Source organism: Staurois parvus, unplaced genomic scaffold (genome assembly GCF_062004578.1).
Source record: "Staurois parvus isolate SC_StPar_1 unplaced genomic scaffold, SC_StPar_1.0 ptg000530l, whole genome shotgun sequence".
Classification (NCBI taxonomy): domain Eukaryota; kingdom Metazoa; phylum Chordata; class Amphibia; order Anura; family Ranidae; genus Staurois; species Staurois parvus.
Window position 1 is genome coordinate 2,318,838 of NW_028318326.1, and position 24,226 is coordinate 2,343,063.

At 49.1% G+C, this 24,226-nt stretch overlaps 1 protein-coding gene across 5 annotated transcripts in view; it reads right to left on the reverse strand.

The window, feature by feature from the left end:
* The window catches only part of OSBPL6 (oxysterol binding protein like 6), a 315,980-nt gene extending 313,845 nt beyond the window's left edge, over positions 1-2,135 (reverse strand). For all 5 annotated transcript variants that reach the window (XM_089690437.1, XM_089690436.1, XM_089690434.1 and 2 more), the window contains exon 1: positions 1,891-2,135. The gene's annotated coding sequence lies outside the window, so the exon portion shown is untranslated. The remainder of the gene's footprint in view (positions 1-1,890) is intronic.
* Positions 2,136-24,226: the final 22,091 nt, after the last annotated feature.

The following is a 24,226-nucleotide window of genomic DNA, read 5'->3' on the forward strand; positions in this document are numbered from 1 at the left end:
CAATGACAGGCAGTATTTATATATGGCACTGATAGGCGGCACTGACTAGCACAGATAAGCGGAACTGACTGGCACTGATATGTGGCATTGATGTGCACTGGTAGGCACTGATATGTGGCATTGATGGGCAATGACAGGTGGCAATGATCATCAGTGCCCTGATGATCAGTGAAGATATCTCCTCTGAGGGATGCCGATTGCCGGCTCTCCTCTCCTCACGGGCGGTCAGCGTGACAGCTCGTAAGGAGAGAAATGCCGATAACCGGCATTTCCTTATTTACATGCAATCAGCTGTGATTGGACACAGCTGATCACATGACCGAGCCGAAGTCATCAGCTCTTTCCGGTGATCTACTGTGTCCCATGGAGACAGCGCACCACCGATCGCCGCGCCACGCGAGATTAGAGTGGAAGGACGTCATTTGGCATCCTCCCAGAACAAGAGAACCACCTTGCGTCCGTTCATTTCATATATGGCGGGCAGGAGGCGGTTAAAATACATCCATGATAAAAAAGTATAGACCCTTCAATTCTCTGTAGGTGGGCAAACTTACAAAATCTGCAGGGGAACAAATAATTATTTTCCCCACTGTATACTATCTCTGATTGGAGGAGGGCAAATTGCGACATCATCCACCTACCATTTCCACCTTGTCTAATTAGAGACATCCTTGTATTGATTGGGAAAAAAAAAATGGCAAGTTGTCCTCTGAATGGTGGTGGGACAGAGCGAGTGACCCCTGTGCTCACTATCCAGAGGGGGAAGTTGCTCAAGCAGCATCTGGAAGATAGCAGTGATCACTTATGTAGCGCGGTATTCAGCATCCCCAGCTGTTATCCAGATATAAGAAATGGATAATTACATTGTGCCAAGCTGGACCAATGTGTTGCCAAGAGGGCCAGGATGACACATCTGTGTGCTGTGTGTAGGCAGACTATTCATTTCACTGGGCTGTCCCACCCCTAGAAACGCAGCAACAGAAGTCCCTATTATTACAATAAACAAAATAAATAAAGAAGTCCTTATTATTATAACAAAATAAATAAAGAAGTCCCTATTATTTAAACCTGCGCCGCACCAAGTTGCATACAGCTGCAGCACTATGTGATCTGACACGTGCGCTCCATTTACTGATGAATGGGCGCTATTAGGAAATAATGGACACCCCCCCCCCCCCCCCCGTGAGTCTGCTCAGATCCTGCAGCCCATGAACATTTGCAATCCTGGGAGCGCTCCTGACCCACACCAGTGTGAACCTACCCCAAAGAGAATTCCTGGAATCCCCCTTTAAATCTCGCTCTGTACTTGACATGGTCTCCACTATTTACAAACAACACACCATTGCTGACAACTTCCACAAACACACAAAACATTCACTTCTAAAGCTCCCATCAATCCCAATAAACTCTCCCTCTGGGGTGATCAGATTCAAGTACCGATCTGCTTCTGGCATTGCAGGATTTGGTCCAGAGCTGTGTGATTGGGTGTCGGGTAATACAGATTGATGACACCCTATAGAGGGGGGGACCTACACAGCCTTCATCGGAATTCAGCCAGAGCCATGACGTCATCACCAGCACTATGCTCACTTTGCAGGCACCAATGACGTCACCGGTGTGGGCTGAGAAGTGTTTCAGCAAAGTGCAGTGGGTGGTCGGATTTCAGCAGGGCTGTCATGCGGCACCGGGGGCCCCGTGTCTGACCGCAGTGATCCCATAAACTTCACCGCTCCAGCGATCCCAGGACGTATCACCGATCACAAGGACGGCTGAACATGCAACTTGCCGGCTCCGGCCATGTACGGGCACACCGCAGTCCTGGCACTGTCAGGACTGGTGATGGAGGGCGGCCCGGGGCCCCGGAGAAGGCTGCGGGCGAGGAGGACTTACCAGAGGAGGAGGATGTCACATCCCGGGGACACCGACACTGCAGCCTCACCGATCACCGGAGCCTCCTCCCGGCTCACACGGATGATGCTCGGTCCTCTCCTCTCTCCGCAGTTCTCTAGCCGGGTAACCGATCGCCCCTCCCTGCAGTCAGTGGCATGTGAGATCCTATAGGGAGAGCGGAGAGAGGGGGAAGAGCCGGAGACTGGAGTCTGCACGGAGCCGGCAACACGAGTATCCCATGAAAAGCGGTATTCCCTCAAGCAACTGCGCATGTGCCGGTTTAAGGCACAACAAGCCAATCACCGAGCTGCTGCAGCCGATCATGTAGCTGACTTCAACTGACCCCTTACATGCCGAGCGGTCGGCAGGACACAGCGGGACACGGACAGGATCGGCAGCCGGGGAACACAGGCAGTCATTGAACCCCTTACATGCTGCCTGATTGGCGGCGGGGGACACGGGTAGAGTCATTGAACCCCTTACATGCTGCCTGATCGGAGGCGGGGGACACGGGCAGAGTCATTGAACCCCTTACATGCTGACTGATCGGAGGGGGGGGACACGGGCAGACATTGAACCCCTTACATGCTGACTGATCGGAGGGGGGGGGACACGGGCAGACATTGAACCCCTTACATGCTGCCTGATCGGCGGCGGGGGACACGGGCAGAGTCATTGAACCCCTTACATGCTGACTGATCGGAGGGGGGGGACACGGGCAGACATTGAACCCCTTACATGCTGCCTGATCGGCGGCGGGGGACACGGGCAGAGTCATTGAACCCCTTACATGCTGCCTGATCGGAGGCGGAGGACACGGGCAGAGTCATTGAACCCCTTACATGCTGCCTGATCGGAGGCGGGGGACACGGGCAGAGTCATTGAACCCCTTACATGCTGCCTGATCGGCGGTGGGAGACACAGGCAGAGTCATTGAACCCCTTACATGCTGCCTGATCGGCGGCGGGGGACACAGGCAGTCATTGAACCCCTTACATGCTGACTGATCGGAGGTGGGGGACACGGGCAGAGTCATTGAACCCCTTACATGGTGACTGATCGGAGGCGGGGGACACGGGCAGAGTCATTGAACCCCTTACATGCTGCCTGATCAGCGGTGGGAGACACAGGCAGTCATTGAACCCCTTACATGCTGACTTATCGGAGGCGGGGGACACAGGCAGTGATTGAACCCCTTACATGCTGCCTGATCGGAGGCGGGGGACACAGGCAGAGTCATTGAACCCCTTAAATGCTAACTGATCGGCGGCGGGGGACACAGGCAGAGTCATTGAACCCCTTACATGCTGCCTGATCGGCGGTGGGAGACACAGGCAGAGTCATTGAACCCCTTACATGCCTGATCAGCGGCGGGGGACACAGGCAGTCATTGAACCCCTTACATGCTGACTGATCGGAGGCGGGGGACACGGGCAGAGTCATTGAACCCCTTACATGCTGACTGATCGGAGGCGGGGGACACGGGCAGTCATTGAACCCCTTAAATGCTGCCTGATCGGTGGCAGGGGACACAGGCAGAGTCATTGAACCCCTTACATGCTGCCTGATCGGAGGCGGGGGACACAGGCAGAGTCATTGAACCCCTTAAATGCTAACTGATCGGCGGCAGGGGACACAGGCAGAGTCATTGAACCCCTTACATGCTGCCTGATCGGCGGTGGGAGACACAGGCAGAGTCATTGAACCCCTTACATGCTGCCTGATCGGCGGTGGGAGACACAGGCGAGACACAGGCAGAGTCATTGAACCCCTTACATGCTGCCTGATCGGCGGCGTGGGACACAGGCAGAGTCATTGAACCCCTTACATGCTGACTGATCGGAGGCGGGGGACACAGGCAGTCATTGAACCCCTTACATGCTGACTGATTGGAGGCGGGGGACACGGGCAGTCATTGAACCCCTTACATGCTGACTGATCAAAGGCGGGGGACACGGGCAGTCATTGAACTCCTTACATGCTGCCTGATCGGCGGTGGGGGACACAGGCAGTCATTGAACCCCTTACATGCTGACTGATCGGAGGCGGGGGACACAGGCAGTCATTGAACCCCTTACATGCTGACTGATTGGAGGCGGGGGACACGGGCAGTCATTGAACCCCTTACATGCTGACTGATCAAAGGCGGGGGACACGGGCAGTCATTGAACTCCTTACATGCTGCCTGATCGGCGGTGGGGGACACGGGCAGTCATTGAACCCCTTACATGCTGACTGATCGGAGGCGGGGGGACACGGGCAGTCATTGAACCCCTTACATGCTGACTGATCGGAGGCGGGGGACACAGGCAGTCATTGAACCCCTTACATGCTGCCTGATCAGTGGCGGGGGACACAGGCAGAGTCATTGAACCCCTTACATGCTGCCTGATCGGCGGCGTGGGACACAGGCAGAGTCATTGAACCCCTTACATGCCTGATCGGAGGCGGGGGACACAGGCAGTCATTGAACCCCTTACATGCTGACTGATCGGAGGTGGGGGACACAGGCAGTCATTGAACCCCTTAAATGCTGCCTGATCGGCGGCAGGGGACACAGGCAGAGTCATTGAACCCCTTACATGCAGACTGATTGGCGATGGGAGACACAGGCAGAGTCACTGAACCCCTTACATGCTGCCTGATCGGAGGCGGGGGACACAGGCAGTCATTGAACCCCTTACATGCTGACTGATCGGAGGCCGGGGACACAGGCAGTCATTGAACCCCTTACATGCTGACTGATCAGAGGCGGGGGACACAGGCAGTCATTGAACCCCTTACATGCTGACTGATCGGAGGCCGGGGACACAGGCAGTCATTGAACCCCTTACATGCTGACTGATCAGAGGCGGGGGACACAGGCAGTCATTGAACCCCTTACATGCTGACTGATCGGAGGCGGGGGACACAGGCAGTCATTGAACCCCTTACATGCTGACTGATCAGAGGCCGGGGACACAGGCAGTCATTGAACCCCTTACATGCTGACTGATCAGAGGCGGGGGACACAGGCAGTCATTGAACCCCTTACATGCTGACTGATCAGAGGCCGGGGACACAGGCAGTCATTGAACCCCTTACATGCTGACTGATCAGAGGCGGGGGACACAGGCAGTCATTTAGCCCCTTACATGCTGCCTGATCGGCGGCGGGGGACACAGGCAGAGTCATTGAACCCCTTACATGCTGCCTGATCAGCGCTGGGAAACACAGGCAGTCATTGAACCCCTTACATGCTGACTTATCGGAGGCGGGGGACACAGGCAGTCATTGAACCCCTTACATGCTGACTGATCGGAGGCGGGGGACACAGGCAGTCATTGAACCCCTTACATGCTGCCTGATCGGCGGCAGGGGACACAGGCAGAGTCATTGAACCCTTTACATGGTGACTGATCGGCGGTGGGAGACACCGGCAGAGTCATTGAACCCCTTACATGCAGACTGATCGGCGATGGGAGACACAGGCAGAGTCATTGAACCCCTTACATGGTGTCTGATCGGCGGCGGGGGACACAGGCAGTCATTGAACCCCTTACATGCTGACTGATCGAGCTGGGGGACACAGGCAGTCATTGAACCCCTTACATGCTGACTTATCGGAGGCGGGGGACACAGGCAGTCATTGAACCCCTTAAATGCTGACTGATCGGAGGCGGGGGACACAGGCAGTCATTGAACCCCTTACATGCTGCCTGATCAGCGGCAGGGGACACAGGCAGAGTCATTGAACCCTTTACATGGTGACTGATCGGCGGTGGGAGACACAGGCAGAGTCATTGAACCCCTTACATGCTGTCTGATCGGCGGCGGGGGACACAGGCAGTCATTGAACCCCTTACATGCTGACTGATCGAGGTGGGGGACACGGGCAGTCATTGAACCCCTTACATGCTGGCTGATCGGCGGTGGGAGACACAGGCGAGACACAGGCAGAGTCATTGAACCCCTTACATGCTGCCTGATCGGCGGCGTGGGACACAGGCAGTCATTGAACCCCTTACATGCTGACTGATTGGAGGCAGGGGACACGGGCAGTCATTGAACCCCTTACATGCTGACTGATCAAAGGCGGGGGACACGGGCAGTCATTGAACTCCTTACATGCTGCCTGATCGGCGGTGGGGGACACGGGCAGTCATTGAACCCCTTACATGCTGACTGATCGGAGGCGGGGGGACACGGGCAGTCATTGAACCCCTTACATGCTGACTGATCGGAGGCGGGGGACACGGGCAGAGTCATTGAACACCTTACATGCTGACTGATCGGAGGCGGGGGACACAGGCAGTCATTGAACCCCTTACATGCTGCCTGATCAGTGGCGGGGGACACAGGCAAAGTCATTGAACCCCTTACATGCTGCCTGATCGGCGGCGTGGGACACAGGCAGAGTCATTGAACCCCTTACATGCCTGATCGGAGGCGGGGGACACAGGCAGTCATTGAACCCCTTACATGCTGACTGATCGGAGGTGGGGGACACAGGCAGTCATTGAACCCCTTAAATGCTGCCTGATCGGTGGCAGGGGACACAGGCAGAGTCATTGAACCCCTTTCATGTTGCCTGATCGGAGGCGGGGGACACAGGCAGAGTCATTGAACCCCTTACATGCCTGATCGGAGGCGGGGGACACAGGCAGTCATTGAACCCCTTACATGCTGACTGATCGGAGGTGGGGGACACAGGCAGTCATTGAACCCCTTAAATGCTGCCTGATCGGTGGCAGGGGACACAGGCAGAGTCATTGAACCCCTTACATGCTGCCTGATCGGCGGCGGGGGACACAGGCAGAGTCATTGAATTCCTTACATGCTGCCTGATCGGCGGTGGGAGACACAGGCAGAGTCATTGAACCCCTTACATGCTGCCTGATCGGCGGTGGGAGACACAGGCGAGACACAGGCAGAGTCATTGAACCCCTTACATGCTGCCTGATCGGCGGCGTGGGACACAGGCAGTCATTGAACCCCTTACATGCTGACTGATTGGAGGCGGGGGACACGGGCAGTCATTGAACCCCTTACATGCTGACTGATCAAAGGCGGGGGACACGGGCAGTCATTGAACTCCTTACATGCTGCCTGATCGGCGGGTGGGGGACACGGGCAGTCATTGAACCCCTTACATGCTGACTGATCGGAGGCGGGGGGACACGGGCAGTCATTGAACCCCTTACATGCTGACTGATCGGAGGCGGGGGACACGGGCAGAGTCATTGAACACCTTACATGCTGACTGATCGGAGGCGGGGGACACAGGCAGAGTCATTGAACCCCTTACATGCTGCCTGATCGGCGGCGTGGGACACAGGCAGAGTCATTGAACCCCTTACATGCAGACTGATTGGCGATGGGAGACACAGGCAGAGTCACTGAACCCCTTACATGCTGCCTGATCGGAGGCGGGGGACACAGGCAGTCATTGAACCCCTTACATGCTGACTGATCAGAGGCGGGGGACACAGGCAGTCATTGAACCCCTTACATGCTGACTGATCGGAGGCGGGGGACACAGGCAGTCATTGAACCCCTTACATGCTGACTGATCAGAGGCCGGGGACACAGGCAGTCATTGAACCCCTTACATGCTGACTGATCAGAGGCCGGGGACACAGGCAGTCATTGAACCCCTTACATGCTGACTGATCAGAGGCGGGGGACACAGGCAGTCATTGAACCCCTTACATGCTGACTGATCAGAGGCCGGGGACACAGGCAGTCATTGAACCCCTTACATGCTGACTGATCAGAGGCGGGGGACACAGGCAGTCATTGAACCCCTTAAATGCTGCCTGATCGGTGGCAGGGGACACAGGCAGAGTCATTGAACCCCTTACATGCTGCCTGATCGGCGGCGGGGGACACAGGCAGAGTCATTGAATTCCTTACATGCTGCCTGATCGGCGGTGGGAGACACAGGCAGAGTCATTGAACCCCTTACATGCTGCCTGATCGGCGGTGGGAGACACAGGCGAGACACAGGCAGAGTCATTGAACCCCTTACATGCTGCCTGATCAGCGGCGTGGGACACAGGCAGTCATTGAACCCCTTACATGCTGACTGATTGGAGGCGGGGGACACGGGCAGTCATTGAACCCCTTACATGCTGACTGATCAAAGGCGGGGGACACGGGCAGTCATTGAACTCCTTACATGCTGCCTGATCGGCGGGTGGGGGACACGGGCAGTCATTGAACCCCTTACATGCTGACTGATCGGAGGCGGGGGGACACGGGCAGTCATTGAACCCCTTACATGCTGACTGATCGGAGGCGGGGGACACGGGCAGAGTCATTGAACACCTTACATGCTGACTGATCGGAGGCGGGGGACACAGGCAGAGTCATTGAACCCCTTACATGCTGCCTGATCGGCGGCGTGGGACACAGGCAGAGTCATTGAACCCCTTACATGCAGACTGATTGGCGATGGGAGACACAGGCAGAGTCACTGAACCCCTTACATGCTGCCTGATCGGAGGCGGGGGACACAGGCAGTCATTGAACCCCTTACATGCTGACTGATCAGAGGCGGGGGACACAGGCAGTCATTGAACCCCTTACATGCTGACTGATCGGAGGCGGGGGACACAGGCAGTCATTGAACCCCTTACATGCTGACTGATCAGAGGCCGGGGACACAGGCAGTCATTGAACCCCTTACATGCTGACTGATCAGAGGCCGGGGACACAGGCAGTCATTGAACCCCTTACATGCTGACTGATCAGAGGCGGGGGATACAGGCAGTCATTGAACCCCTTACATGCTGACTGATCAGAGGCCGGGGACACAGGCAGTCATTGAACCCCTTACATGCTGACTGATCAGAGGCGGGGGACACAGGCAGTCATTTAGCCCCTTACATGCTGCCTGATCGGCGGCGGGGGACACAGGCAGAGTCATTGAACCCCTTACATGCTGACTGATCGGAGGCGGGGGACACGGGCAGAGTCATTGAACCCCTTACATGCTGACTGATCGGAGGCGGGGGACACAGGCAGAGTCATTGAACCCCTTACATGCAGACTGATCAACGGTGGGAGACACAGGCAGAGTCATTGAACCCCTTACATGGTGACTGATCGGCGGCAGGGGACACAGGCAGAGTCATTGAACCCCTTACATGCTGCCTGATCAGCGCTGGGAAACACAGGCAGTCATTGAACCCCTTACATGCTGACTTATCGGAGGCGGGGGACACAGGCAGTCATTGAACCCCTTACATGCTGACTGATCGGAGGCGGGGGACACAGGCAGTCATTGAACCCCTTACATGCTGCCTGATCGGCGGCAGGGGACACAGGCAGAGTCATTGAACCCTTTACATGGTGACTGATCGGCGGTGGGAGACACAGGCAGAGTCATTGAACCCCTTACATGCAGACTGATCGGCGATGGGAGACACAGGCAGAGTCATTGAACCCCTTACATGCTGCCTGATCGGCGGCGGGGGACACAGGCAGTCATTGAACCCCTTACATGCTGACTGATCGAGGTGGGGGACACAGGCAGCCATTGAACCTTTTACATGCTGCCTGATCGGCGGTGGGAGACACAGGCAGAGTCATTGAACCCCTTACATGCTGCCTGATCGGCGGCGTGGGACACATGCAGAGTCATTGAACCCCTTACATGCTGTCTGATCTGCGGTGGGAGACACAGGCAGAGTCATTGAACCCCTTACATGCTGACTGATCGGAGGCGGGGGACACAGGCAGTCATTGAACCCCTTACATGCTGACTGATTGGAGGCGGGGGACACGGGCAGTCATTGAACTCCTTACATGCTGCCTGATCGGCGGCGGGGGACACGGGCAGTCATTGAACCCCTTACATGCTGACTGATTAGAGGCGGGGGGACACGGGCAGTCATTGAACCCCTTACATGCTGACTGATCGGAGGCGGGGGACACGGGCAGAGTCATTGAACACCTTACATGCTGACTGATCGGAGGCGGGGGACACAGGCAGTCATTGAACCCCTTACATGCTGCCTGATCAGTGGCGGGGGACACAGGCAGAGTCATTGAACCCCTTACATGCTGCCTGATCGGCGGCGTGGGACACAGGCAGAGTCATTGAACCCCTTACATGCCTGATCAGAGGCGGGGGACACAGGCAGTCATTGAACCCCTTACATGCTGCCTGATCGGTGGTGGGAGACACAGGGAGAGTCATTGAACCCCTTACATGCTGACTGATCGGAGGCGGGGGACACAGGCAATCATTAAACCCCTTACATGCTGCCTGATCGGAGGCCGGGGACACAGGCAGTCATTGAACCCCTTACATGCTGACTGATCGGCGGCGGGGGACACGGGCAGTCATTGAACCCCTTACATGCTGCCTGATCGGCGGCGGGGGACACGGGCAGTCATTGAACCCCTTACATGCTGACTGATCGGAGGCGGGGGGACACGGGCAGTCATTGAACCCCTTACATGCTGACTGATCGGAGGTGGGGGACACGGGCAGTTATTGAACCCCTTACATGCTGACTGATCGGAGGCCGGGGACACAGGCAGAGTCATTGCACCCCTTACATGCTGACAGATCAGAGGCGGGGGACATGGGCAGAGTCATTGAACCCCTTACATGCTGACTGATCGGAGGCGGGGGACACAGGCAGTCATTGAACCCCTTACATGCTGACTGATCAGAGGCAGTGGACACAGGCAGTCATTGAACCCCTTACATGCTGACTGATCAGAGGCAGTGGACACAGGCAGTCATTGAACCCCTTACATGCTGCCTGATCAGCGGCGGGGGACACAGGCAGAGTCATTGAACCCCTTACATGCTGCCTGATTGGCAGTGGGAGACACAGGCAGAGTCATTGAACCCCTTACATGCTGCTTGATCGGCGGCGTGGGATACAGGCAGAGTCATTGAACCCCTTACATGCTGACTGATCAATAGCAGGGGACACAGGCAGTCATTGAACCCCTTACATGCTGACTGATCGGCGGCGGGGGACACGGGCAGTCATTGAACCCCTTACATGCTGCCTGATCGGCGGCGGGGGACACGGGCAGTCATTGAACCCCTTACATGCTGACTGATCGGAGGCGGGGGGACACGGGCAGTCATTGAACCCCTTACATGCTGACTGATCGGAGGTGGGGGACACGGGCAGTTATTGAACCCCTTACATGCTGACTGATCGGAGGCCGGGGACACAGGCAGAGTCATTGCACCCCTTACATGCTGACAGATCAGAGGCGGGGGACATGGGCAGAGTCATTGAACCCCTTACATGCTGACTGATCGGAGGCGGGGGACACAGGCAGTCATTGAACCCCTTACATGCTGACTGATCAGAGGCAGTGGACACAGGCAGTCATTGAACCCCTTACATGCTGACTGATCAGAGGCAGTGGACACAGGCAGTCATTGAACCCCTTACATGCTGCCTGATCAGCGGCGGGGGACACAGGCAGAGTCATTGAACCCCTTACATGCTGCCTGATTGGCAGTGGGAGACACAGGCAGAGTCATTGAACCCCTTACATGCTGCTTGATCGGCGGCGTGGGATACAGGCAGAGTCATTGAACCCCTTACATGCTGACTGATCAATAGCAGGGGACACAGGCAGTCATTGAACCCCTTACATGCTGACTGATCGGCGGCGGGGTATATGGGCAGAGTCATTGAACCCCTTACATGCTTCCTGATCGGCAGTGGGGGACACAGGCAGTCATTGAACCCCTTACATGCTGACTGATAGTCAGCAGTGGAAACAGGCAGAGTCACTTACTGTTTACATGCCAAATTCTCAGCAGCACACAGGCAGAATATTTAACCCCTTACATGCTGAATGATCAGCGGGGACACAGGCACCACCAGGCCCAGAATGGGACAAAAAATAGTCCCTGAAATTTTGGACTGAGCAGATCTAAGCCCGGGGACCTTTTCCTCGGAGCCCAGTGGCGAAACACCAGGGTCTGGTCGCAAGAGCGACCATTGCAACGCTGGTAGTTCCGCCACTTTTGTCAGTAGGTTTGTATTTAATTTTTTATAATTTATATTTTTTTTTCCTTTTTCTTATAGGAGATAAAGAAGAAAGAAGGGAGGGAAAGAAGGAAGGAGGAAAATAAAGAGGGAACGAGAGATGGAAGGGGGAAGGAAAAGAACGAGGGGAAAAAGGAAGGATGGAAAGAAGGAAGGGGGAGGAGGAAAAGAAGGAAGGAGGGAAATAAAGAGGGGAAGGAGGGAAAGGAAGAAGGAGGGATAGAAAGAGGGGAAAGGGATAGAAAGAAGGAAGGACGGAAAAAAGGAATGAGGGAAAAATAGAGGGAGGGAAAAAAGGAAGGAAACAAAGAGAAAAAAGGGAAGAGGGGAAAAAAGGAAGGAGGGAAAGAAGGAAGGGGGAGGTAAAGAAAGAACGAGGGGAAAAAGGAAGGACAGAAATAAAGAGGGAAGGAAGGAGGAAACGAAAGAGGGAAAAAAGAAAGGAGGGATAGAAAGAACGAGGGGAAAAAGGAAGGAGGGATAGAAAGAACGAGGGGAAAAGGGAAGGAAGGAAATAAAGAGGGAAAAAAGGAAGGCGGAAACGAAAGAGGGAAAAATGAAAGGAGGGATAGAAAGGGAAAAAAGGAAGGAGGGAAATAAAGAAGGAAGGAGGAAATAGGAAAAGAAAGAGGGAAAGAAGGAAGGAGGGAAACGGGAGACAGATAGAATGAAAGAAAATTAGAGAGAAAGAAAGGAGAAAAACTGGAGACAGAGAAAGAAAGAAAGAGGTATAGAAAGAAAGAAGAAGGGGGAGAGAAGACACAAGGCTGGCAGGGAGTGTGTGCGGGCCAGACACAGGAGGAGAGGGAGGAGGAGGGGCAGCTTTCTTTCTCCCGTCTGGTGGGTGGGGAACTACCAGCACTGGGGACAAAATATGCTGCCAGATGCTCCACAGCAGCTGCAGGGAGGGGGGAACCTAGCGGCAGCGCTGCAGGAGATGAGGGGGGGAGGGCGGCCACGGGGGGGGGGAGCATACAGGAGCCCAGGGCATGCAGGAGATGGATCGGAGGGGCAGCTGGGCTGCACATAGAGGAACCGAGAAGTGCACGGTTCAGTTCTTTTATGTGCCGCCTCTCCTATCCTGGTGGCCCCTGCCCACCAGGCAAACACCCAGTGTGCCGTATGGCCAGTCTGGGCCTGGGCACCTCACAAGTTCGGGCACTTTAACAGCCAAGCAGTGATACAGTCATACGTCATCACCATTAATAGTCCCAATCCCAGGGGTATAGGATATCAGTGTGGTTGTAAGTCTGTCAGTGGGGAGGTGGTAGTTTGGGAGGGGGGTCTGTTTATGGTGGATGGGGGCGGTAGTTGGAGGGGTGGTGGTCACCGCGGGGAGCGTTGGGAGTAAGTAGTTTTAGGGGAGGGGTCTGTAGTTGAGTGGGTGCTGGTTTATCTGGGGGGCAAGATGGTAGTTCGGGGGTGGAAGTCTGTCAGTAGTTGACTGGGGGGTGGAGGTATGTGGGTAGTAGGTGGGGGGATTGTCAGTGATGAGAGGCTCAATTACTTAGGGGTGATGGGTTCGGGTTAGTAGTAGGTGGGTGGAGGTCTGTCAGTGGGGCATTAGTGGTGGGGAGTGGGTATTCATCACTGGGGGGAGCAGGAGTAGTTAGTTGAAGGGTGATGGTATATCAGTGGATAGTGAGGGGGGCAGTAGCTGAGGGGGGGGGGGGGGCTGTCAGTGGAGGGCAGGGGGAAATAGTTCAGCCTGGGAAATGTCAGTGTTGGGTGGATTTGGGTTGTGTCAGTTGAGGGCAGGGATATTACAATGGGTACAATTTCTCAGTCTGCATTATTATAAAAAAAACAGCTGCTGACTAGTTTTTTTTTTTATTTAATTCACCATTACATAAGTGCATAGTTGTATGCTCTTGTGAGTGTTCATTGGTTATTTAATAAATACATATTACTTACGATGGCATGTTTCTAAAAAATGTCAGCCTTTTTGCTTATCTTGTGATTTCAGCAGTTATGCAGGGAAAAAGCGTTGACTTTCCTCTGACTTCCCTTATCTACATATCTGCATTGCTCCCAACTGTTCCCCATTTGGAACCAAATCCATCTGTCCGTTTCCTTAACCACTGTCCCTTTTTTTGAGTTTAATGCAACCTTGCACAATCTTTTTACTATGAAGGAGCCTCTCAAATAATGCTTAAGTCTCAGAGAACCCCTGATAAAAATTATTATATCTACAGCTACCAATATATTAGCCATACCACAATGGTGGTCAATGAAAGAAGGACCCCGTCAGTGGAAAGAAAGTCATTACAGTAGTGGTCAGTGTAGTGATCACGCATTGGAGGACAGTGGAAAGAACGCTCCTTACACTGGTTGTCATTGGAAAGAATGACCCCCTTACAAATAGCTCTTAAAATGGAACTAAACTTATCAATGTAACAATTTAAAAAAACAGTTCCCGGAAATGCTAACTATCACATCTCCTCCCAACCAACCAAACCATGAAATGGCTGGTATCATAACTGATCATGTGCAAAATCTTGGTAGTTGCAGATGAAACAGAGGCTAAAATGTAGTTTCCTTGGCTGCAAAAACAGGATAGGAGGCTTTAATTCCACTTTAAGGTGTCAGTAGGTACTTATCTGAGAAATAAGAAGAAAAGCTTCTCTGGTCCAGTTCTACTGGTTCTACCAATTGGAATTAGTTCCAGAGCTACAGTATGTGGGCAACATCAAACACGGAGATCAGATCAGCACTGCTAACTGCTCAGGGAATTCCTTGCTTCCTCTGGATGAACCTTGGAAAGGCTGTCATATATAAAATATCAGTCTTTCTCCTTTTTAACAGGGGGCACCTTTAAAATAACTTTTCGGTCCAAGGGAACCCCTGATAATTACTGTATCTACAGCTCACTGTACATTAGTGTGATGATCAGTGGGAAGAATGCTTCTTTCATTTGTGATCAGTGGGCAGGATTCCCCTCTTAAAGGTAGCTAGAGAAAATTGGTGTCAGTGTGAACTTACTGTATGTGTGAGACATGAATAGCTCATTGCTCAAAAAACACAGCTGTAGAGCAGGGGTGCCAAACTCAATTTTATTGCGGGCTGCCCAGAATTATGGCTGCCCTCAAGGGGTCTGTTGTATCTGTAAGATTGATGTGCAGAGCACCCCCCACCTTTACTTAAGAAGTCAAGAGTCCATAACCCTCCCTAATATCACAGTGCACCCCCCTTACCTTGTGCTGCTGCCCAGAAGAAGCTGTGGGTGGAGCTCGGAAGCAGAAAGTGCAGGGTTTGGAGGAGGACCAGAGGAGGGCTGGAGTCAGCTACCAGTATCTGCTGAATGCTGAGACCAGGGGAGGCGGAGACGAAAAGATGCTGCGGCTGAACAAAGAGGTGCAGGATCTATAGGAGGAGTTCTGTCTTCTCTACTGCTGACTATTGAGACAAGGTGGGTGGCGGAGATGACAGCATGCCACAGCTGCAAAAGAGGTCTAAGGGCCACATAAAATGGCCTGCTGAGCCCTTGTGCTTGCCATATGCTCTAGAGCAGGGGTGGGCAAACTTTTTGACTTGAGGGCCGCAATGAGTTCATATATTGGACCCGGGGGCTGGACCAAGAGTAGATGAATGATGTGTATGTGTCATCCATAGTAAGTATAGTAATATTCCCCCATAGTAAGCATAGTAATTAATCCCCCATAGTAATTCATCCCCCATATAGTAATTCATCCCCCATAGTAATTCATCCCCCATATAGTAATTCATCCCCCATAGTAATTCGTCCCCCATATAGTAATTCGTCCCCCATATAGTAATTCATCCCCCATAGAGTAATTCGTCCCCCATAGTAATTAATCCCCCATATAGTAATTCATCCCCCTATAGTAATTCATCCCCCATATAGTAATTCATCCCCCATAGTAATTCATCCCCCCCTATAGTAATTCATCCCCTATAGTAATTCATCCCCCATATAGTAATTCATCCTCCATAGTAATTCATCCCCCATATAGTAATTCATCCCCCCTATTAATTCATCCCCCATATTAAGTCCCCAAGTCCCCCCTGTGTCAATTCACTTACCTTTGCTCCGCGCCGTTCTGGTGTAGCATGAAAATCTGTCTCCTATGAGGATCTGCCCCCTCGACGTATCTGCGCATGTGCCAGTTTCAGGCATTAGCAGCCGATTGGCGATCTCCGGCACATGCGTAGATACGTCAAGGGGGACAGATCCTCATAGGAGACAGATTTTCATGCTACACCGGTCTTCAGGGCGGATTGTGAGAGGAGCCTAGCGGAAGCCTAGCTCCGCGGGCCGGATTAAAAGGTCCGCCGGGCCGTAGTTTGCCCATTGCTGCTCTAGAGGAACCCCAGAGTTCCACAAAAACATGGTTGAGAATGACTGGTCTAGTGTATTGAAATTGTGAAAATACATTCTTTAACTACCAAAAGTGTTATTAGAAATGTTCATTATTCAAAGATTCTGATGTATCCGAATCACAATAATAAATTAAATAATGAAACAACAAATGAATGTGTTAATTTGTTTAATTCGAATGACATGATGCAATGCTTTGGGCCTTTTGAAAATGTTTGAAGCAGCTATAATAAAAGACATAATGAATGAATGAAATTGATTTGAATCCATTTCATTTTTGTTTTGCATTAACATTTTTCTAAAATATAAAAAAAAGCAGTACATATGAAATGGAAACATATTGCAATAAATACAGTAAGGTATAAAAGTGAAATACAGTGATGATTCCTACTTATTGTGTTTGGGTTGGATGGAGGTGGATCCATCAGAATCTCCAAATCATAACATGAAGAGTTAATCCAAAATTAATTTCGCTCCATTCTTAATTTGTTACTCCAGGCAGTATCATCCAATCAGCTCATTCAATTTCTCTTTGTGGTTTGCACTAGCAGGGATGAATCATAATGCATAAGTAATCTCCCGAAATAACGAATTAAGTTAAAACAAATATAGCCAATCTTTCAAAATAACATCTGAAATTCCAAAAATGAATCATTCTAACATAACGAATGTGATGAAACAAAATTATTTACTTACAGTCAGGTCCATAAATATTGGGACATCGACACAATTCTAACATTTTTGGCTCTATACACCACCACAATGGATTTGAAATGAAACGAACAAGATGTGCTTTAACTGCAGACTGTCAGCTTTAATTTGAGGGTATTTTCATCCACATCAGGTGAACGGTGTAGGAATTACAACAGTTTGCATATGTGCCTCCCACTTGTTAAGGGACCAAAAGTAATGGGACAGAATAATAATCATAAATCAAACTTTCACTTTTTAATACTTGGTTGCAAATCCTTTGCAGTCAATTACAGCCTGAAGTCTGGAACGCATAGACATCACCAGACACTGGGTTTCATCCCTGGTGATGCTCTGCCAGGCCTCTACTGCAACAGTCTTCAGTTCCTGCTTGTTCTTGGGGCATTTTCCCTTCAGTTTTGTCTTCAGCAAGTGAAATGCATGCTCAATAGGATTCAGGTCAGGTGATTGACTTGGCCATTGCATAACATTCCACTTCTTTCCCTTAAAAAACTCTTTGATTGCTTTTGCAGTTGCTTTGGGTCATTGTCCATCTGCACTGTGAAGCGGCATCCAATGAGTTCTGAAGCATTTGGCTGAATATGAGCAGATAATATTGCCCGAAACACTTCAGAATTCATCCTGCTGCTTTTGTCAGCAGTCACATCATCAATAAATACAAGAGAACCAGTTCCATTGGCAGCCATACATGCCCACGCCATGACACTACCACCACCATGCTTCACTGATGAGGTGGTATGCTTAGGATCATGAGCAGTTCCTTTCCTTCTCCATACTCTTCTCTTCCCATCACTCTGGTACAAGTTGATCTTGGTCTCATCTGTCCATAGGATGTTGTTCCAGAACTGTGAAGGCTTTTTTAGATGTCGTTTGGCAAACTCTAATCTGGCCTTCCTGTTTTTGAGGCTCACCAATGGTTTACATCTTGTGGTGAACCCTCTGTATTCACTCTGGTGAAGTCTTCTCTTGATTGATGACTTTGACCCACATACACCTACCTCCTGGAGAGTGTTTTTGATCTGGCCAACTGTTGTGAAGGGTGTTTTCTTCACCAGGGAAAGAATTCTTCGGTCATCCACCACATTTGTTTTCCGTGGTCTTCCGGTTCTTTTGGTGTTGCTGAGCTCATCGGTGCGTTTCTTCTTTTTAAGAATGTTCCAAATAGTTGTTTTGGCCACGCCTAATGTTTTTGCTATCTCTCTGATGGGTTTGTTTTGTTTTTTCAGCCTAATGATAGCTTGCTTCACTGATAGTGAGAGCTCTTTGGATCTCATCTTGAGAGTTGACAGCAACAGATTCCAAATGCAAATAGCACACTTGAAATGAACTCTGGACCTTTTATCTGCTCATTGTAATTGGGATAATGAGGGAATAACACACACCTGGCCATGGAACAGCTGAGAAGCCAATTGTCCCATTACTTTTGGTCCCTTAACAAGTGGGAGGCAAATATACAAACTGTTGTAATTCCTACACCGTTCACCTGATTTGAATGTAAATACCCTCAAATTAAAGCTGACAGTCTGCAGTTAAAGCACATCTTGTTTGTTTCATTTCAAATCCATTGTGGTGGTGTATAGAACCAAAAATGTTAGAATTGTGTCGATGTCCCAATATTTATGGACCTGACTGTAGCCAATAAATCCAAAACTAAACAATGTTTTTTGTCATGCACATCTTAAGTGTTACACTACACAAAACTTTCATCCAACCTTCAGATTAGTGCATTTGTAGTTTTATATAGCCAGTCCACTCCAATCTCCTTTATCCAGCAATGTATTTTTGTCAGTAGTCTGGTGATGTGGAATTAAACCAGAACTAAATCGTCCTATCCTTTTGCAGCAAAGAAATCTGCCATCTTAGGGCTCATGTACACTTTAGGTGCTAAACTGACGTTCAGGAGCTGTTGAGCATTTTTCAGCAGCCCCTGAACTCTCTTTTAGGTTTACCTATGTGTCCATGTATACATAGTCGTTTACAAGAAGTTGAGTTTACAGTAATTTTTGTAGTATGTATGTAGTACAATATTTGCCTGTCACCTCATGCTATGGGTGTACTGCATGGGTATAAGGGTGCACCAAGATGGCGCCCACGCCGGAAGTGACGCCACCGCGTGCCGGAAGTTCCTCCCCGTGTACCTACACGTTACGTCATGCTAATCACGTGACTTCTTCAGGATATGTCTCTCTTTAGGTCTGATGTTTAGACCACTGTAAAGAAATGTATGAACTAGTAGTAACTACAGTTATTGAGGAAAAAAGCAATTGCTGACTTTATGAAAATGCTAGTTGGCTGGCTCTCTGACTTCAGTAGTTTTGAATCACCTAGTACAAGCATGCAGATAATAGGTGCATATACAGTATAGTCAGAAACCCTTAAATCTTTACCTGTTCCAGATCAGTAACCCAAAGCATCAGCATGAGATCCAGGAAACTAATTTCAGAAGGAGACCTATTTCATTTATGGCAGGTTACTTTGTGGGATAGTTTTTGATTGTGATTTCTTCTGATATTCACCCAAGATTCAGCCAAGGTTCATGGTGAAAATTTATCATGTATCAAGCCAAATTAATGGACATTGCCCAAGATTCAGTCAGTGAAAATGACATTCTACATCATCTCTTGTTTGATAGGAAAGTGTCTTTAGTGTTATAACATGTTTCCATTAAAATGTATGAAAACAGTGAATGTTATCTTCCCAACAAATTCACCTGACATTCCCTCAACCTATTTTTCTTTGCCTGGATGAGATTCTGAAAATGCAATGATTGTCTATAAAGAGTGCTAAACCTGTTTTTAATACAGCGAGTGTTGGCAAGACAAGCAAAGAATAAACACTTTAATACCCAAGAAAAATAATTTTTAAAGGGTTAGTTCACCTTATTGCAAAAAGGTGAACTAAATCATTACACACTCCCCTGGTCAACACTGCGGTTAGATTATTTTCTGTCCATACCAGTCGTTATAGCGGTCCAGGCATTTGAAAGATGCAGTATACAGCCCAAAGGCTATGGAGCATCACAATGCTCGCAATGGTGAAGAAGCATTAGCACTAGCATGTGACCACACTGACCAATGAGAATCTTCCTGAGCCCTCTTTGCTCCAAGACAGTGTCCCAGAAGAAAGAGTGCAGAGGAGTGCATTTTTCAAATGTCAGACTGCTACACCAGCTAGTGTGGGCAATGAAAGATAATCATGCAAGGATTTATGTGCAGCAGGGACCAGAGGGGTGGGGAGAGTGTTGTGAGTAAGAATGCCCCTTACATTGGTGGGCAGTGAGAAGAATGCTGCTTCCATTTGTAGTCAGTGAGAAGAATGCCCATTCCATTAGTGGTCAGTGGGAAGAATGCTGCTTCCATTTGTAGTCAGTGAGAAGAATGCCCATTCCATTAGTGGTCAGTGGGAAGAGTGCTTCTTACATTGCTGGTCAGTGGGAAAAATGCCCCTTACATTGGTGATCAGTGGGAAGGATGCTTCTTACATTTTGGTCAGTGAGAAAAATGCACCTTACATTGGTAGTCAGTCGAAAGAATGCCCCTTACATTGGTGGTCATTATGAAGAATGTAAATTGGTGGTCAGTGGTAAAAATGCTTCTTTCATTGGCAGTCAGTGGGAAGAATGCCCCTTCCATTCGTGGTCAGTGGGAAGAATGCTGCTTACATTGGTGGTCATTGGAAAGAAAGCCCCTTACATTGGTGGTCAATGGAAAGAATGCTCCTTACACTTTTGACAGTGAGAAGAATGCTCCTTACATTGGTGGTCAGTGGGAAGAATGCCCCCTACATTGATGGTCAATGGAAAGAATGCTCCTTACATTTTTGACAGTGAGAAGAATGCTCCTTACATTGGTAGTCAGTGGGAAGAATGCCCCTCACATTGGTTGTCAATGGGAAGAATGCTCCTTACATTTTTGACAGTGGGAAAAATGCATCTTACACTGGTGGTCAGTGAAAAGAATGCTCCTCACATTGGTGGTCAGTGGGAAGAATGCTCCTTATAATGGTGGTCAGTGGGAAGACTGCCCCTTTTGTTGGTGGCCAGTGGGAAGAATGCTTTACCTTCTCATTATGTGGAAAGGTGAACTAACCCTTTAAAAACTATCCAGCGATATGTGAAGGTGTCCCACAGCAGCTAACAGTTCAGAAAGAAGAGTAGGGATCCCCTTGTGCAGTGCTCAAACTCCTGTTTGAACAATGATGAACTTCCTGAGGCAACTCCAAATATGGGAAATGATGCAACAGGGATCTCCAACCCCAGAGTTCCCTGGATCAATAAAACTATGCTAAGAATAGGAAATTCAGAATTGCTTGATAAACCTAGGAGGAACGTGTGAAACAGGATAGGCAAGTAGGTTAGTGGCCATTGGTTTGCAGGAGGAAAACAGTCATGGTCAAATTATTACAGGAACCCTGAAGCAGTATCACTGACCAGCAAATATTTCTGTTCTGACATTCCCCCCCGTGCTCACTGGAGCATTGGACTGTGTGGAGGGGGATGGACTCTCAGCAGATAGCTGACAGACTGAGCCAGGTGCCCCTCCAGAGTCTGGGGTGGATCCCGACTTTACAGTTGGGATCTTTCCCTGGACTGGCTGAGTGACATCAGCCAACGGTGGACTTCATCCCACTGTCAGCTGAAAATGGGTCACAGGAGAGCAGAATGAACTGCATTCCTGTGATCCACAGAAGTACAGCCAAATGAGCTTTGGCTGTATTTCTCCTTTAATACTGCTTTAAAGGAGAAGTATAGCCAAAACTTTTTTGGCTATGCTTCCCCTATGGATCACAGGTGTGCAATTCATTCTGCACTCCTGTGACCGTTTTCAGCTGACAGTGGGCTGAAGTCTGCTGACATCACAGAGCCGATCCAGGTTCTGAAAAGATCTTGACCATATTTTCAGGATCCACTCAGAACACTGGAGAGGCACCTGGCTCAGCCTCTCAGTGAACCGTCAAGAGCCTGAGCCAGCCCTTCCCACCCCCTCCACAGCCTAGCACTCCAGTGAGCGCTGGAGGGGCACAGCAGAGAGCCGGAGACTGACATTCCTGGTTCTCTGCTCAAAGCAGAGGGGGAAAACTGAGCAATTGTGGTCTTTGGTCACTCAGGTCTCTGTGCACAGTTGGCAGAGGACAGATGCAACATCAGATCCATACTGCATCCACCTAGGTGAGTATAATGATTTTTTTTTCTTTTAAGGATGGGAAATATGTGGATTTTTAGCAAGCAACAGAACCAGAAACACCTGGCACAGGGTAGATCAAGAGGTTCTACAAGCACATTTGGGCCTGTAGGTTATTCACTGTGTGCTACAGTAAAGTACTGTATATAACCTTCACTAGAAAAATGAAACCCAGAATTTCAACAGCTACTATGGACAAAACATCCACTTTTCTGTTTGCTCTTGTTTTCATCCTTCATGCACAACTAAATATGATGCTGCAGATTTAAATATGCCAGGGGGACAGCACAGCATTAAAAGATTCTCTGTCTCTTAATTAGAACATCTCTTTGCTAAATCTTAGATATTACATTTCAATTTTTCATAAGAAAACTGAAAGCTAAAATCATATGTTAATAAAAATGAATGTATTAAAACTTCAAAAGTGGATAATCCATTTTCTCCGAACTTGAATTTTATCGAGACTACTTTTACTATACACAAATGTACAAGAAAAGCATTTTGCTGAATTTCAAAAGATTGAGGAGCTCATATGCATGCTGATAATTGTTGGTATTAATTTATTTATTTCAGGTACTTATATAGCGCCGTCAATTTACGCAGTGCTTTTACATATATATTGTACATTTGCATCAGTCCCTAACCCTCAAGGGGCGTACAATCTAAGGTCCCTAACTCAGATTCATATACAAGGGCCAATTTAGACAAGATCCAATTAACCTACCAGCATCTCTTTGGAGTGTAGGAGGAAACTGGAGCACCGGGAGGAAAACCACGCAGACATGGGGAGAACATGCAAACTCCAGGCAGGAGGTGCCGTGGCTGGGATTCGAACCAACGACCCTAGTACTGCCAGGAGGAAGTGCTAACCATTTAGCCACTGTGCTGCATGAATTATGATAAATTAAAGAACAAGTACCCCCAAAATGGATATTCCAGAAAAACAGATTGCCTTCCCACTATGGGGGGTTTTGCAGGATGATTCTTCTTGCCCTAGTTCACTGATTCGTCATCATGTGGTCAGGGTTGATTTAGCAAATGGGGAAAATAGTATTAATGCCAGATTTACCAGTGAAGTCCACTAAGAGACTTGAAAGTAGAGCAACAGAATTTATGTATAGCCAGTAAACCTAACATGATTTAGGAAATAATAAGAAAGCACAGCATTAACTTCATGTCTGCTAGACGAGAAGGACTTGTGTGTTCTTTATTTGAGTCATTAAATAGTGAATGTAATCTCTTGGTATTCAGTTCTGTTTCTCAAGATTATAAACTATAAAGTCTTTTTCCTTTCCCAAATTATATTAATACATCCAAAGAATTATCATAAATAAAATAAAGAATAAATAATAAAATAAAATAGAATAGAATAAGATAAAATAAAAATAGATAAATATCCTCCTTATCCAAATGTCCACAGGTGCAAGGGTGAAAGTGGATAAGGAGGATATTTATCTATTTTTATCTTATTCTATTTTATTTTATTATTTATTTATTATTCTTTATTTTATGATAATTCTTTGGATGTATTAATATAATTTGGGAAAGGAAAAAGACTTTATAGTTTATAGTTTTGTCAGCTTTCAAGGGTGAAAGTGAATGTTTTTCCTTGGGTTTATTTTAACAATTTAAAATTAGAGTGTGCTAATTTAGCTATTTATGTTTCTCAACATTGCTGGTTTATTTTTCTCCCTGCAAACGTGTAACATTCATATGCAATATTCTATATTTATCTGATTAAAAAGAAAATAAACATATATATATATATATATGTGTGTGTGTGTGTGTATGTATGTATATTTCAGTACAGTTGGTACACCTAAGCACAATGGGTGCATTAAATGGAATTAATTCCCAGGATAAAATCCTCTATATACGACTCTTCTCATGCATGCACAATTCACATGCAGCTCCACCTGCTGGTGCTATCTAGTAAAGTGGCACATAAGAAAACGATTTTCATAGAGACCCTAATCTGCAAATTTACTTGAGTCTATGGGGAAGGGTTGGAGCTGCTCTATATCAAAGCATAGAAAGGACAGGTCAGACATAGAATTTACATTTTGTGTTGAAAAAGTTATACAGTA